We start from the raw sequence: 17,833 nt of genomic DNA on the forward strand, positions 1-17,833 counted from the left end.
CTTTCAGCACAAATTAACGGGTGGAAACTTCAGCAAACTGGACTACCCTAAAACTTATTTGACAACAAAATTAAAAGCACAGCTCGTTACTTGAAAAGTTTCATAATAAAATGTTTGTTTTCAACAGTCCTTGTTACACAAGTTAAAGGGTAGAATAGAACTTCAGCAAACTCGTCGTTCCCAAAAGTCAACTGACAACAAATTCAAAAGGACAACTTATTAATTGTTAAATTCTTGGTTAAATGTTAATAATGTGTTTAATTAATGTGCATTAATTCATAAATTTTGAGTAAGCTTCATAAGTAAATATCTGTTTCTAAAAGTCTTTTTAGAGGAAACTTCAGCGAACACGTCTTTTCTGAAAGTCATTTGACACCAAAATTAAAAGCCTGACTTCTCAGCAATCAAAAAAAAAAAAATTTTTTTAATTAACGTATTCAAAAAAAAAAAACATTCCAAACCTCTGATTCCCGAATTCTTATTCTCAAGAATATAGATTCTTTGATCGCAACAAAGACTTGTTCCTCTCTAGGTTAAAGTGACCTTGGCTTAGAAGCATTATGCAACCCCCTCCCTTTCCCCCCCCCCTCACCCAACCACTCCCTGCCCTCAAGCTTCAGCTAAATCCTCACAGCAGGCCCTGTTCCCACGCACCCTCCTGGAATAACCTGGCCAACTCTGACCGTCTAAATTCCAGGAGCTGTTGACTCACGGGCAGTCGGGCTGAGTCACACGTGACAAGGGAAGACTTGCTTATTTCACTCTTACTTTAATGTTGTTTTGAGCGTTGTCTTGAAATGCATTTGATTTCCAAAACATTACTTTTTTTTAGAGGCAGTGGTGACAACTAGTGGTGATAGCTTTGTTTAATTGTTCTCATAGGCATTTCATCAAACGGATGTGATATTAATGGATTTATTTTCCTGAAATGCATTTTGATATCCAAAGGATCTGATTATTGCTTTTCAGCATTTTTTCTTTTCTGTGGTAGTGATACACGTGCTTTAATTGTTACTAAACTTACTCCACAATTTGTTCTCATATTCGTGGATTGTTTTGAGCATTCTCTTTAAATCTTTTCTTGTTTTCAGGGGATTTAATTATAATTCTTTTCTTTACCTATAAAGAAGTTCCTATTTTTATTGCGCCGTAAAACAAATTTTGTTGTTTTATACATTTGCTAAGTTTACATATCAATGGATTTTGCCAATCTGCTTTACACTAAATACTTAGAATTTGCCTCCTTTCGTTATAGTATTCAGAATTGTAAGTTGAATAATGAATTATATTCTAGCATCTAAGAGTAGGCCAAAAATTTGATAGCGCTAACCAAATGCCCTCGTAAACCTTGGTTATGACAGACTGCAATCGGGTATCTAGCTACCAGACACCAGACTCACTGCTTGGGTGAATTATCGCGAAAAGTTAAATTCAACACTTCGCCGAATCTCACTGGATTTTCCGTTTACTAAGCACAAAGTAACCTGTTCTCTTCTTAGTAAGGATATCATCATAACCCCTAGACGACCAGGTTTGAATCTGGTATGCACATAAAACTGCTTTATGTAAGGTCAAGGCGTTTCTAGTCGATAATAAGTGTTTCTCTCCATATTATAAAACAATAGCTAATTAAGTCTTTCGAGGAACCGCCCATCTTATGTTGGCTATAAATTAAATCATTATTGCCAAACAAAACACTGACATCGATCTGAGTGTGTCTGTCAGTTACTTGTCAGCGAGCTTATTACTACTGCTGCTGGGAGGAATGTAATGGAATAAAGAATTTAAGCCAAAGGCCAAGAACTGGGACCTATGAGGTCATTCAGCGCTGAAACGGAAACTGAAAGTAGAAAGGTTTGAAAGGTGTAACAGGAGGAAAACCTTGCACTTGCTATGAAACAAATGTTAAGAGAGGTTGGACAGCAAGATGGAAGAAGGAGAATATGAATGGAGGTACAGTAATAGGTACGAAAGGGGTTGCAGCTAGGGACCGAAGGAACGATGCAATGAACCTTAAGTAATGCCTTTATATGTTGTAAATCTACTTGAATTTAAAATTCCATAAAAGACTTAGTATGATAAGGAAATGAATAAATGTTTTATTAAGTTATCTGTTACTTCTTTCACCCAGTCTTTCCCTTTTTCTTTTTCTTTTTTTTTTCTTTTTGCAGATGGTCTTTATGGTTGCTGAATTTTGCTTTACAAGTTGGGAGACCTTCAAGTTTGTTCCGCATGAAGGTCCCCATAATAATAATAATAATAATAAGAATAATAATAATAATAATAATAATAATAATAATAATAATAATAACAACGAAACGAAAAAGATCCGTTTAACATAGAATATAGCTTTGGAAGATCTTATCAAATCATCATCTACAATTTGCTACAAATACTGTGCGCTGTTGCAATACTGAGTTGAATAATCAACATAAATATGCGCGGTAATAACCACCTGAATCTCAAAACGAAAGAAGCAACGGTTAACAAGGAATCTACGAGACACGCCAAGGGCAACAGACTACGTGAAATATTCAGCGCCACAATAAAAAATTTAAGACGAGACGCAAGTAATCTTGAAATTATTGCAAAATATATAAACACTGAATGTAAATCATTGTGAAAAATATCATTTGAATAAAAATAAACTGAGACCGTAGCAGCCAAGAATATAAAAAAAAAACTGTAAAAAAAATCTGTAAACGTTAGAAAACAAGTAAAAAATGTGGCGAAGTTTCTTCGGCGCAGCCGAATTTTCTGTACAGCGTATACTTCTGTATGAAACTTTCAGCCGGGGCCCATGAAACTAAGCCTCGGTACGGTGGTGGCCTGTGTTGTTGGTACCTATAGCGGTGCTAGACGCGCGATTATGGCTAACTTTAACTTAAATAGAATCATACTACTGAGGCTAGAGGGCTGCAATTTGGTATATTTGATGACTGAAGGGTGGATGATCAGCATACCAATTCGCAGCCCTCTAACCTCGGCAGTTTTTAAGGTCCAAGGGCTGACAGCTGGGGAGCCATGCAAAGGTAATATTCCATTGTCTTCTTACCCTTTTTCTTGCTGTGGCCTAGCTAGGCAGTAAAACGTCAGACTCTTAAAATGTGTGTGTGTGTGTGTGTGTGTGTGTGTGTGTGAGAGAGAGAGAGAGAGAGAGAGAGAGAGAGAGAGAGAGAGAGAGAGAGAGAATCATTTCGTTCGTTCACGTCCCTTACCGGACTGGGGTTTAATCAGTGTTTCATAGCAAACATAAAACTGTGTATACGAGCTAATTCGTGGTTAGCGCCACGAGTACGTGTAAAACTGTGGGCAAATAAAACCATTTTCAGAATCTATACGAACGCACACGCAATCCAGCTCTAATCACACTGGACCAAAAAAAAAAAAAAAAAAGGAAACAGCAAAAGCGTTCCCTCCAAACCAAACACTGACACCGACGAAAACTCATTAGAGACAAATACATTTTTACTTATCACGACTCACGCTATTAAGCTCATAACAGCCGTAAACATGCACATTCAGCTGGGCAAACGCTACGTGTATCTTTAACTTGAAATCATATTATTTGATGTCACGTCAATTCCAAGTGTTGAAAGCACTTTTCGCGTTTTATTTATAAAACTCAAGGAAGTTATATATTAATATGATTTTATACAACAAAGAGACTCAGTCTCTGCTCTGACTTAAGATGTCTAAGGATTGTTTTGTATATTCTTTTGAGCTTTAAATTTCTTTCGTTTTATGCGAAATTTTTTTTCTACAAGGTTTAAGAAAAAATGTCAATATCACTTTCAAAAAGAAAGTAATTCAAAAACATTTTACAACAATGGAAAAGCTTCTTTCTTAAAAAACTAGAAAATCACGCCAACTGCAAGTGTTAAAAGCACTTTTCACGTTATTTTTAAAACAGGGTATTAATTCCGTGCTACTGAAAGCCAAAGGAGACAATAAATTTCTGTAATTCTATAAAATAAGGAGAATCTATTTCCTTTGATTTTAGATTTCAAAGGAATGTACTGTACACTCTTTAAGAGCTTTGGAAAACATAAATTGTTTTCAATGTCTTTCATTTTACGACAGATTTTTATTTCCTATGTTAAACATGAACAATTATTATTTCTCCAGTGTTTAAGAAAAACTGATTTTATCACTTTCAAAGAGAAAATAATTTCAAAACCTTGGACAACAATGGAAAACTTCCTTTCTTTAAAATTAGAAAATTTTCTGTTTACTACTGATACGAAAGGAACAAACTCACCATTTCAAGTTTAGACACTATATATGAAATTGATTTAGATAGATTTAGGCAGCAAAAAAAAAAAAAAATCGTTCTTATTGTATAATTTTTCTCAATATATGATGAATTCAGATAAAGAAAGTGTAATCTTTCTATAAAATTACATAATGAAAGCTATTCTTTTTTGTAACTAGAATCGTCATGCACTTCCTTACTTCAACTTTTGACGAAGGAAATGTCTCAAATTTTATTTCATGCAAATGAATTAGTTCCTTTTGTGACTTTTTACACCAGACATATTCCCATTTTCCTTGATTTTAAAAACAATGAAAAATGCAATTTCAATCTAATATTGAACATCAAAAGAAAATGTTCCTTTCCTTGACTTTAAAACTAACAAAATTATTAAGCCCTTCGACATTAGGCAAAGGAAATAGTTACCTCGTAATAAAAGTGGCCTGCACGCGCCGCTGTTGCCCTTCTATTACTATAATTTCTGTGCATGTCAAAGGTGTCGAAACATGGCCAATGTATGGGAACCTTGACAAGAACATGACATGTCCATTTTCATATATCATATATATATATATATATATATATATATATATATATATATATATATATATATATATATATATATATATATATATATATATATATATATATATATATATATATATATATATATGTGTGTATATATATATATATATATATATATATATATATATTTATATATATATATATATATATATATATATATATATATATATATATAATATATATATATACACGTGTGTATGGTATACGCGCACGCATAATTTATAAGCCATAAATTATGGTGAATATAATAAATAAGCACATATTAACATGTTCGAATGTACTGATAATGCACCCAGACGATATTTTCCATTTCATATGAACTAGTTACTATGAACAACACATATCTTGAAACATTAGTAGCAGTAATGTGATTCACTTGGCTAGAACAAAAAAAAAACTATACAGATGGAAAACGACCTACAAGAATTTATATATTATTATTATTATTATTATTATTATTATTATTATTATTATTATTATTATTGTTCGGAGATGAGCCTATTCATATGGAACAAGCCCACAAATTGACTTAAAAATACAAAGAATAGTGTTCATTAGGAAGAAGTAAGAGGAGGTAGGGAAATGCAGAAATAAGAGATATCACTTATTAAAGAGAAAATATAAATTAATAAATTAATAAATAGATAAAAAAAAGTATTAAAATGCAAGGAGAATAGTATTAGGGTAGAAATACATTGTATCTTCGCTTGAACTTTTAAGTACCAATTGCACGACATCCTCTGGAAGACGTAAAACATAAAATGGAAGAAAGGACCGGCAGACGTTGTAAAATGATAGTTTGCAATACATAGTGCATATTTTCTCACAATAGCCAAAAATAATAAACTGTAATTTGTTTATAGTTTTCCCTCTTCCAGTATATATTTGTGACCAGCTGTTTATTTGAAAATTCTGACATAAAACGCAACTGTCACATTCTTCGTCATTTTAATACCCGACAAAAACGCTGAGAGAAATTCCATTAGCTGAATTCAGAGTACATTTACTTAAGAGCCAGAGATATCAAGCTAAGAGCAATAACTCTATCTACATACCTACTTTATACGCAGAAATAATGAGGCATAAATATACACGAGCCACCTCTAAAAATCTACGTATCTACATTTATGCATCCACGTGCCTTACATATACACAAATATTTGGTCATGAATATTAAACTAAGGCCCAGTCTCTGTTTCTGTCTCTCTACAACATCTGACGAAATTCCCACGACCCTTTTTTCCCCCATACGTCCCTTCTTTATCGCCCTTCGCTACTGGCGGAGGTGATTTATAACAGAAGCACGCACATAAATGCAGAAATCTTGACGATATTTCAGTGGAAACTCTATGCTTATGCGTAGGGTCAGTAGCTGACAGGCACGCTACTGAATGATCTAGTACAGGTACGATACGTGGCTGAAATGCTCTCTCTCTCTCTCTTAACTGGAATGGGGTAGGTGCGGTTTTAACTCTAAATCGCTGAAATACTTAGCCCCTAGCATTAAACTGAGCATTCCTTCTTAAAATATACATATATTTAATGCATGACGGGCCAGCTGTTCTTCAAATTAAACAAGCAAGGGTAATCATAAGCCTGAAATGTCTTCAATAAACATATATAAGATTTAGTAATTGCTTTTTTCATTCAGTTTTTTAATGGAAACGAAGATGTAAGTCAATAAATCAGTTACATGAACGATACCAAGTTTATAAAAAAACTTGATCGTTGCATGACCTTCAAAAGTGTAGCCTATGACCTGTCTGTCTTGAGGAAGGCGATACGAAATTGCGAGTCAAGGCATTTCATTATAATTCAGCAATTAAAAGTATTAATGCGGAAGTAACTGACGTCTCGAGTTTTAAATAAAACTACCTTTTCGTGAGACTGATTTGCTGGTATACTATATGGGTATAAAATATCTCCCCTAGAACGATGTTCCTTGAACAGTTTTATTCATATATGAGCATAAGAAAAGGAATCGTATCACCAAAACGTCTGGTATCTAATAAGCATGTTTTTATGAGGAAATAAAATTGCGACAATATCATCAGGATGTTTTTAATAATGCTACAATAAACGATACTAACAACCGATCAAATTACAGTGTTATTGTGATAAAAATTTATCATATCGTGACTACAGAGGCATTCTTATGCGCATTTAGGGACTGCCTAGATATCAGGGATCCGCCTTATAACCACTACAGCCTTGTCGTCAATTACCGTGTCTTCTGCCCTTCCTCCTTTCTACCTCTCTGGGTGATGCTTCCTGCTCACCCCCAACACAGGTCTCGATAAAGCAATTTCTAAAATCAACTTGATCAAAGTTAATTTTACGGTGAGTTAATATTTTCATCACGTGTTTTTAATACAAAAAAATGTCCCTAGAGTTAAATCAACTTTATCAGAGTTAATTTTCCCGTGAGTTAATATTTTTATCACTTGTTTGTAATACAAAAGAAATGTCCCAAGAGTTACTTTTCAAACGTAATTTACAACAAACTGAGCAGCTCCAATTACCATTTATTTTCTAAGTATTATTTGCCGAAATGAAATAAATTTCTTAAATAAGATGAGGAAACTATTCCATGACTTAGGCACATGCACAGAATTATGAAACTGCATTTGCAAACCGACTAATACCCAAAGCTTAATAGTTTTAAATATAGCTTTCGATCCGTATGGTTTTGTTTTGCACATTTAGAGTGCAACTTTCCAAGCAAAAAAAATTAAATAAAATAAAGTAAAGTAGTTATCTTTCAATACGGTCTCTGATGATTCAAAACTGTGCGCACAACTTCTATGATAAATGTTTCATATCTTTAACTGGACATGATTTAACCGCAAATAGACAATTATACAACAGGTCAAGCCATACTTACTATTTATGAATACCTATTTCATTAAATATCTTCAACAACCAACTCCTGAATACAATTATTCCACTATAGCCTTTATTCCTAAAGGGCTAACACGCGACTTTCACAGACCTTCAATACTTGCTACCTACGTATTTGATTGTATGATCTAACTTCATAAAAACAGCCTTTTAATAAAAAGGGATAATCTTGCAGTCTACTGCCCGTAATTAGTGAGTGTATGACTTTACTCAAAACACTTCTGAGAACTTGGTATAAATTCAGTTGGCGCAATGTTGCCTCATAAAGCTTTTGAAAAATGAGGATTGCAAACTAGATTATATGAGAGCATAGACGGTACAAGGCAATCATAAACTGTGCTAACAAAAGCGTACATTTCGTTACCTGTATTATTAATAGTTCAATGGAAGCACTGGGTTCAGCAGTGAAATGAACCACTGAACTTACCTTATAAAAGTTATATTCAGTATTCAAACCTATTCAGAACAACAAAAACCACTATATCATATTTTTATATTCATTGTTACTTCGTCAAAAAGCCATTCGGCCTTCACCCCTCTTAAAAAAATAACAGCCAACGTCTCCTGGTGTTATATTCACTGCTATTAAATCAAACTCTAGTCTTAAACAAACTAAGTACAAAATAAGCAGATACGGTCACCATATTCGCTGTTACTTTATCAGAATGTAAATTTCAACTTCAACTTTCGGAAAACAACTGAAGTAACCACTACCTAACTTTACAACCATCTCTAATTCATCAAAAAGAATTAAAACTTCTTTACCTCTTATTCATTATTGTTTCATCACCAATCCCCCACACAAGGCTACCCGACGTCCAAATCTCAGTACCAAAGAGTTGTGCATGGATTATTTTAAATATTAATAAGAACCACAGTTCAAGTTCGCTTTTACGCAACAGAAACCTCCTGACCTGGATATGCAATCAATTTCTTAGCCATTAGACTTGCTTAAAGCTTTTCGTTTTAGTTCACAGTATAAAAAGCAGATTTTGCATTCAGTTTCTAGGACCTGTTTTTATGTTTCAATTCTTTGCACTTCTTTTTCAGTTATTTCAAATTTTTTTACTCTTTGGTCTCTTTTCAATTATTTTCAAGTAGCCCATCTTGATATCACATTTAGAAGCATTTGACAAACCTAAGTCTGACAACTACATAAAAGAGTACCCGATATCATTTACGACTCAATAAAGTTATTGTGTTATCATTTGCATATGTGCAAAAACGGTCAGATTCGTTGTTCTATTATTCGCAATAGATGATGCTGATTCAGTGTGGACTGATTACTCTTAGTGAGTGAGAGAAAGGTATTTAAAGGATCACGACAGTAAAATACACCTGTAATAATAGAGTACCAAAATGCCATACTAAATGGTGCAGAAGAATAAAACAAGCTTAGCAAGACGTAAAAAAAATTAGCGGGAGAGCGTAGAACGGCAGATTCTATTTTGTTTCTTAATTCTCATTTTTAAATACTTTGATTTGGAATGAACTTGACTTTCAGTGAAAAGACATGATAACTCTACTTTAATATAATCATACTTTAATAACCTTTTCTGATAACCTACAGATCACCGTTAAAAGTAACTTGCGTTTATCGAAATTAAGATGACGCATACATCACCAGCAGCAGGCGTTCTGCCAGGCGGAGTCCTTCGTGCCTATTTGTTTCGCTGATTCCTACGCTTTATTCTTTGAGTTTGAGTCCTTCTACCTAGTACCTAGAAACTATATATAAATAGTATCTATACATACGTACCAACTCAAGAACTCGAGCGGGTAAACGCAAATTCAATATATATATATATATATATATATATATATATAGAGAGAGAGAGAGAGAGAGAGAGAGAGAGAGAGAGAGAGAGAGAGAGAGAGAGAGAGAGAGAGAAAGCATATTAAAAATATATATTGCCTACCCGGGTACTAAAAATAAGACCCACAGACATAACTAAACAAAAAAAAATTTAGTAATCCTCTTCATGATGACACTATCACTTCTGTCTTTATCTGACTTCACAAAGGACACGAAGACAAAGAATGCCAACCAACAGCCGAGATCAACTTCCGCCGGCTGGTTTTTATCTTTCTCTCTGTTAATTAAACCATCACAGGTGTCCCTTGAGTGAGGCATTAGTTCCGTCAAAAGGTTAACACAATTATCTTCATTATATCCGCTAATAACGCTTTGTGTGACAGCCTGCGGTTATGCTCTCAGCAATTCAAATTTTATTTGAAGTGACATACAATAAAATTTACGATATTCAACATTTCATGTGAAGTCCGAATGGATGGAATTGACCGATTTACGAAATTTTGGCTGTTAATTCAAGCACTGGGGCACTTTGTGCCATTCAGCGGCCTAAACAGTGAAAAGAGGGAGTTCGAGTAGTTGGGCAGCTAGACGGAGAGACCCAGAAAATAAAGGGAATGAAATACAAAGACGTAAAAGTGAAAATGGAAAAAAACCCACGGTTGTACTTCGAAGTAAAAGCCCGAGATGTTTGACAACAAGAAAGAATAGAATCGGGAATGGCGGTGAAGTGAAAGGTTTAAAAGTCAATTGCAGCCACGGGCCAAGGAGACGCTTCAAATGCCCTTTAGTAAGACCTACAGTGCTCCACGTGAGGTGTACTGACGGCACTACCCCTCCCCATACGAGGCCGCCTGGATGGCTAAGCTAAATTCTCTTACCTCTTTCAGAGACAATGAAAACATTTTACTTTCTTACGCACAATAAAATGGTACCAAAATAAATAAATTTTTTACGGGGGTGGCCTCTGTATAAGGAAAACGAGTTTTTTTCGGGAGTAAAGGTAATAAGAAAACAACACAAGAGATAATGGCAAAGGAGAAAGAGAAGAGACGGGAGAGAGAATCGACTTTCCAAAAACCTACCGCGTGTATCTTTTCCTGTGACCATATGAATACCACAGCATGTGACACTTAACGCTCTTCACCCTAGAAAGGTCATGTCTTTTAAAATTTACAAATATCACTCTACACTGCTCTAACAACAAAATCAAACTGCCTTCGTCATTGGTCATATTGCCTTAACGACATCGCCATTTTCAGTGTTTTATTAGAAGCACACACACACACACACACACACACACATATATATATATATATATATATATATATATATATATATATATATATATATATATATATATATATATATATATATATATATATATTTATATATATATATACATATATATATATTGTTACGTATGGGGCTTGGGGTCTTGGCTGATTAGTTTATTACTTGATTAACGTAATTAATAAGGCCCTGCGTGCCAAGGACACACGTAACCTGTCAATTGATGCTACAAATTAACCTCAAAGACAGATGTTTATTAATGAAATAAGGTCGCCAGTCGAGGAGAACCCTCGACACAAAGAATATGCAGTAACTAAGGAATTTACTTTAACAGTCGCCCAACTTCGGACGCTGTCAATTTTCTCTTCGTTCAGTATGGTTTTAAAACACAACGGGCTCTTCCGAACAATGGGATCAAGACACAAGGCTGTCTAAATGCTGTAAATGACTTGTTAACCTTCCCTAATTCCTAGTTACTTCATGGGAATAGTTGAGTGTCGCTAAGCAATATAAATTATTCTTAATCTAGACTTCGTAAAAGCAAATTGTTGTTTGGGGTATCGAGATGGTGGCGAAGAATGAAACAAAGGAAACTAGAAATACAGGAAAAGATACTAGTAGATCGACAAAGTTTTGAACGAAAATCAGACTTACCGTGGACGACAAGTAGTTGCACATACAACGGACGATCGGAAGTTCTGGGATTAATTCGCCACTTCACTTAGTAACATAGGACTGAAAGACAAGGGGAGAAGAGCTGGACGCGCCGACATGCGTTCCTGATGGGTGATTGTCTCTCTCTCCCGACCTCGCTGGTTCAAACACACAGGGTCGGATTTCTATGCCCTCGGGGTCTGAAATTTTGTCAAAACATCCGCCGAACAGAGTACAGGAGAAAAGTAGCTTAAGACCACCTACAATAAGGGTTATTTGTGGGAACTTTTCTATGGGGTTAGGTCCCTAATGCTACTGAGTTCTGCTACGAACGGACGTTAATTTTTTGAAATGCCTAGCACTCACCTGGCTGATACAACCGCCTTCTCCCGCCTTTTGTCAGAATGATATTCCTACAAATAAATACATAGAGGGCGAACAGCAGAATATTTATAAAAAAAAATATATATATATGTATATATATATATGTATATATATATATACAGTATATATATATATATATATATATATATATATATATATATATATATATAAACCACCAAAAAACAGGAAGCCTAACCACCTAACGACTGAAGTCCGGCCACCTACAACGTAAGCTCCACACCCGAATAGCAAAGCCCAACAGCAGAACAGCGTAAGTCCAACCGCCGAACGTTCCCCTTAAAAATTAAAATCAAATGAAATTACGTGATGACGACTGGGCAAAATGATTTGCGAATGATCTATAAAACGACATAATCTAGTCCTTAGTCAATGTCGATAATTGAAACTCCTATTGTGTGCGTAAGTATTTGAGCGCGTCTGATTACATACGTAATCCAAACAAATCCTTTAACTTATTCAGTAAGATCACGCGAAATATAACCACCATAGATAGGGAGGGGGACCATTTAATACCCGTCACGAATTTCATTATTTTTAACGACGGGTGATGAATTGGTTATGAGCTGAAGAAACTCTGGGATGGAGTGAAACTGAACAACTCCCAAAAAGTGGACATAAAATCGTCAGTATAATAATTCCATGGATTTGGGAGAGTGGTTTTGCTGATAATGTTTCCATTTCAGCCCATTCTTTCGAAATTTTTACAGTTTGCTCGGTACGTCTCAAATACTCGTTCATCAAAATGGGGTTCATTCGAGCGTAATGTGGGCAACAGTGATGAACAAAGTACAGGTTTACAGAACAGAACAAGACAATGGTAAGGATGAAACTGAAAGCAAATATGTTTACAATCGACATTCTAATGATTATTCTCTCCTCAACAGTAACCATATGGGATAATAACAGTGATGATTATGAGAAAAAACAAGGCAAACAATAGTCTAAGACTTTCATTTACAAAAGATATTTTACCCTTCGTGTAAGAGCCCGGCATTTTTTAGTCTGTTTATTTTTTTATTTTTCCCACTGGATCAGTTGATTGATTACTAATCCTGATAGCAAACCCTTTTTAATAGAGTTAAATATCGCGAGCCGATTTCACTGAAAGCTAATCGTGATTGGCGAAAGCACATGATGGTCATTACCCGCTAGACTGTATCGACCAATCGGAAACGAGATAGAAGCTCCAGTGATGACAGCTGTGTATATTTGCCGTCAGCTTAAAAAAAAAAAAGTAAAAAATGCGCCGAAGTTTCTTCAGTGCAATCGAGTTTTCTGTACATCGTATAATGAAGGCTACGGAAAATAGATCTATCTTCCGGTGGTCTCGGTATAATGCTATATGAGCCGCCCCCATGAATCTTTAACCATGGCCCGCTGGTGGCATGTCCTATATCGTTGCCAGATGCACGATTATGGCTAACTTTAACCTTAAATAAAATAAAAACTACTGAGGCTAGAGGGCTGCAATTTGTTGTTTGATGATTGGATGATCAACATACCAATTTGCAGCCCTCTAACCTCAGTAGTTTTTCAGATCTGAGGGCGGACGGGCAGACAAAGCAGGCACAATAGCTTTCTTTTATAGAAAACTAAAAAAACACGATGAAATTCCATTTTATATACCTAACTCAATAAAACTGACCTATATATACTAAACTCGGTTTTTTTTACCGAGGCACATTTGCACCTAATCGCAGGGGTGTCCTTTTAGCTCGGAAAAGTTTCCTGCTAGCTGATTGGTTGCAAATATTTTGTCCGAATAGCATCATTGCTTTCAAATAATTACCAAGTAATGTGAATCGAAACTTATTTTACTAACCTAAATTTCTCCTCAGATATGTGTTTTGTCAATAAATAATGTTAACGAATAAAGAGATTATAAAGGATTGAGATGGTAAGTCTAAATTTAATAACAACACCCGCCGAAGTCAACGACAGGAGCTTGTTTTCGGATGTACGCTGCATAATTTTTTTACTTTTCACATATTTTAACACCAATCGGGATAAATCACACTAAGCATAAGAAAAACATGTTATTATAAACTTTCTTTGAATACCAGAGTCTACTAAAAACATGGAATTAATAACACTCGCTATTATCGGAAACTTCCAGAGAGGTAAAGGAACAGCCTGCGGCGGCCTGGCGGAAAAAACTATCACAGGTGATTGTCATTGCAGCATTTTCCTGAATAAATGTTGAAATCAGTGTTACGTTATTTAGATTACTTTAATGGCTATACCTGCAATGAAAAAGTTTCTGTGCTTTCTTTTGTAGGTGCACGCTAATAAAAATATATTTCGCAGACATTAACAACTTACTCTTTCATGTAAGTTAGCAGACAATGCGAGATAAGAAGACTTTTTCTTATTTTGCGTTCTGTTCGAGACACAAATAAGGTTAACACGAGTTTCCGCGGATATTTTGAGAAGTAAAAGAATATGTGACTGAGTAGAATATGTACTATACACATATACATTTTAAGGATTAGTTCTATATGCGCCTACTGTCAAATACCGAGGCGGGATGGAAGGAGGGAGGGGTATCGCGTTGTAACTCGGTGAAATTATGAATTCGTTTAATTATGATTTTTATGCAATTTATGGAACACTACAGTATCCTCAAACCGAAAATGGTGCTATTAATAGAATCTATACCTTTACGACAAAATTAGCAAATCCTTTCTATACGGACTTACATCATAGGCCTACATACACCTAGCTTAACTTATATCAAGCATCAGCTACTGTTTACTGTTACCCTTACCTTAAAGAGTTAAGCAAATTTTATTGCAATTGTCAAAAAAATGGTGTAAGACACATAGACATAGGGCTAGCCTAGTTTGAAATCTGTGCAAGAAATAAAGCCATAATAAGGGAAGTACATTATTATTATGTAAAAAAAAAAAGAGCGTCTTCATATTTATCATCATATTTATCATAATGATATAAAACAAAAGGCTTCAGCACTAAAGCCTATAAAAGATGATATGTATCTGAAAAGTTTTCTTGCTCCATCGACATTTGCTGTCAAGTGGACACCATATGAATAACTAGGCCTACTTATCTAGGTAATTTTATCTAAATTTTATCTAATGCCACAGGCTGTTCCTTTTACCTCCCGGAAGTTTTCTAATAGCGAGTTTTATTAATTCCATGTTTTTAGCAGACTCTGGTATTCAAAGAAAGTTTATAATAACATGTTTTTCTTATGCTTAGTGTAGTTTATCCCAATTGGTGTTAAAAATATGTGAAAAGTAAAAAATTATGCAGCGTGCATCCGAAAGCAAGCTCCTGTCGTTGACTTCGGCGTGTGTTGTTATTAAATTTAGACTTACCATCACAATCCTTTATAAACTCTTTATTCATTAACATTATTTATTGACAAAACATATCTGTGGGAGAAAATTAGGTTAGTAAATAAGTTCTGATTCACATTACTTGGTAATTATTTGAAAACAATGTTGCTATTCGACAAAATATTTGCAACCAATCAGCTAGCAGGAAACTTTTCCGAGCTAAAAGGGCACCCCTACGATTAGGGTAAATGTGCCTCGGTAAAAACCGAGTATAGTGACACTATATAACGATCCGATTACAAAACCGGTTTTCTTACATACGAATATACAAAACTAATGCTGAGCATATATATATATATATATATATATATATATATATATATATATATATATATATATATATATATATACACAAATACAGAAACGTGTATGAGAACAACGGCGAAAACACGGCAAAACCTCACTTATAAAAAGATTGTGTGAACATTAAATAAAACCTAGGTAACTTGCTCTACGAATGTTAAAATCCATTAGATTTACTCTATTTTGTTGACAAAATCTATCCAACAAGACAAAGTCTCAGTGTTGGACTTCATATTCTTTTATTTTTACCTAAATGAAATGTACAAAGAATGTGCAAACAATAGCTTCCAATGCAATGGTATGAAATAAAAGACAATATTTCTAATATATATAATTTCAGGATATGATAGTGATTAATCAAAATATCCTTTGAGTTGTATTTCTCCTATTTCGTACCCCATTCTAAATGGATAATAAAAAAACATATAAGAATAATGAATATTTGTATAGGATATACCTCCTTTTAAGCGAGGTTTCTCTTATACTTTCTATCCATCCTACACGCAGCCAACTGACGCAAAATGAAAGAGCAAACAACACGAGGAATTATAATGGATATGGTAATAATATATATATTCTTCCTTTTAAAGGCACTTTCTTTCATAATCATTACTATACGTAAATGTTGCCAGGCTGACTAGTTAGTAAACTGCTGTCTCTACAAGAAATGGCATGCACGATGACAACGTGCCACTTGCATTTATCCTAAAATAAAATCATGAGAAAAACTTTACAATACCAGTCTACCAGGCACACAAATCAAAAACCAATTAACCTTCAAAACATTCCAGAAAAAATACAGAATTACTGGTAACTCTTATCACCTTTCATAAACTAACGCGTACTAGAAAAAACCCGCTGCTGTGCAAAAGCGTGGATAATGTACATTTACGTGACTGGAGAATGATGAGTGTTATGACATGGGCGGGCAGCCACTTAAAAGGGAGCTGCTTACCTTTGGGAAAGGAATGGAAGGGAGCTCAGCATGGTAGTCAATGGACCTTTTTCGCTCACAAAGGATCTAAGTATAGCAAAGCACTGCTCATGTGGCCGTAGATGCACACCTGTTTCTCTTACATATGTATATATGTATTCAAGTATATGTATGCCTATGTATACATGTGTAAATGTGTATATATATACACATATATATATATGCAGAGAGAGAGAGAGAGAGAGAGAGAGAGAGAGAGAGAGAGGAGGAGGAGGAGGAGGAGGAATGCAGAAACATCTACAAATAGAACGATTATTATTCGTCAGTGTAAATAATACACGCAGACTTTTAAAGATTGACTCGCTAGCCACACGCAATACTCAACCCTGGTTTCAACACATCGCAGTTGACTGACTCCCAGGTGAATATACAACCAGTCAGGGGAGCTGAGGCAGAAATAGTGAGGAACGCACTTTAAATCGGTACTTCTCGGTCTAGAATTGAACACGGCTCTCTTATCGGCGAGTCGAGCATACCAAATATTGGACAGAGAGAGAATGTAGTATATATACTCGGCTATTTCTCACGTCAGCTGGTAACACGAACACGTACTTAGCTGAGGGAAAGGCTTTCATTCAGCAGCGGAAAATATATTATGGGTTAAGACCCAACGCAACTGACAAGCACGAGACCTCATGGAACATTTTATACTACATGAAACTTGCAACTGGTGTAAAACTCAGTTTGAATAATTTCGATTGCATACACATGAGAGCAACCACATACGGACTAATCGGCGTGATTCTCGAAACATGATAACGTCTGAAGAAAAAAAAAAAAAACAGCCAACTTAGCCTTTCTGTTTCCTAGGCCTAGCTGTCATCAAGCCACAAATATCCCTTGATTCCAGGTTTCCTTAATACTGGTTGAATAGAGCATACCAAGAGCAATCAACGACTTTTTTTTATACTATCTTCCTTTGAGTTTGTTTTATGTAATTATATTACAAAGTTCAAACTGTAAGATTTTCTAGTCCAATCTACATAGGCCTACTATTCTTATGAAACCCTTATCGCTTATGCGTCATCATATGTCACAATTAGGACTATAGACCTACAAATGCAGAAAAAAAAATCCACTAAAACTGTACTAGTCAGTCATTTACCTGTGCAGCTTCATCTTATTCTACGTCAGGATTCTAAGCTATTTCCTACGATAACAGTTACTAAAAGAAAACATCAACATTACTAATGGAGAATACAAGATAGGAAAAGAAACCCAGTGACATTACAGTATAACAGTAACCTATTTACTAAAAAAAAAAATCAACC

The 17,833-nt window shown here is 34.9% G+C and overlaps 1 protein-coding gene across 1 annotated transcript in view; it reads right to left on the reverse strand.

Moving 5' to 3' along the window:
• Positions 1-17,833, reverse strand: part of LOC136827761 (uncharacterized) — a 135,927-nt gene that overhangs the window by 117,388 nt on the left and 706 nt on the right.

The sequence above is a fragment of the Macrobrachium rosenbergii genome, chromosome 42, assembly GCF_040412425.1.
Source record: "Macrobrachium rosenbergii isolate ZJJX-2024 chromosome 42, ASM4041242v1, whole genome shotgun sequence".
Taxonomy (NCBI): Eukaryota; Metazoa; Arthropoda; class Malacostraca; order Decapoda; family Palaemonidae; genus Macrobrachium; species Macrobrachium rosenbergii.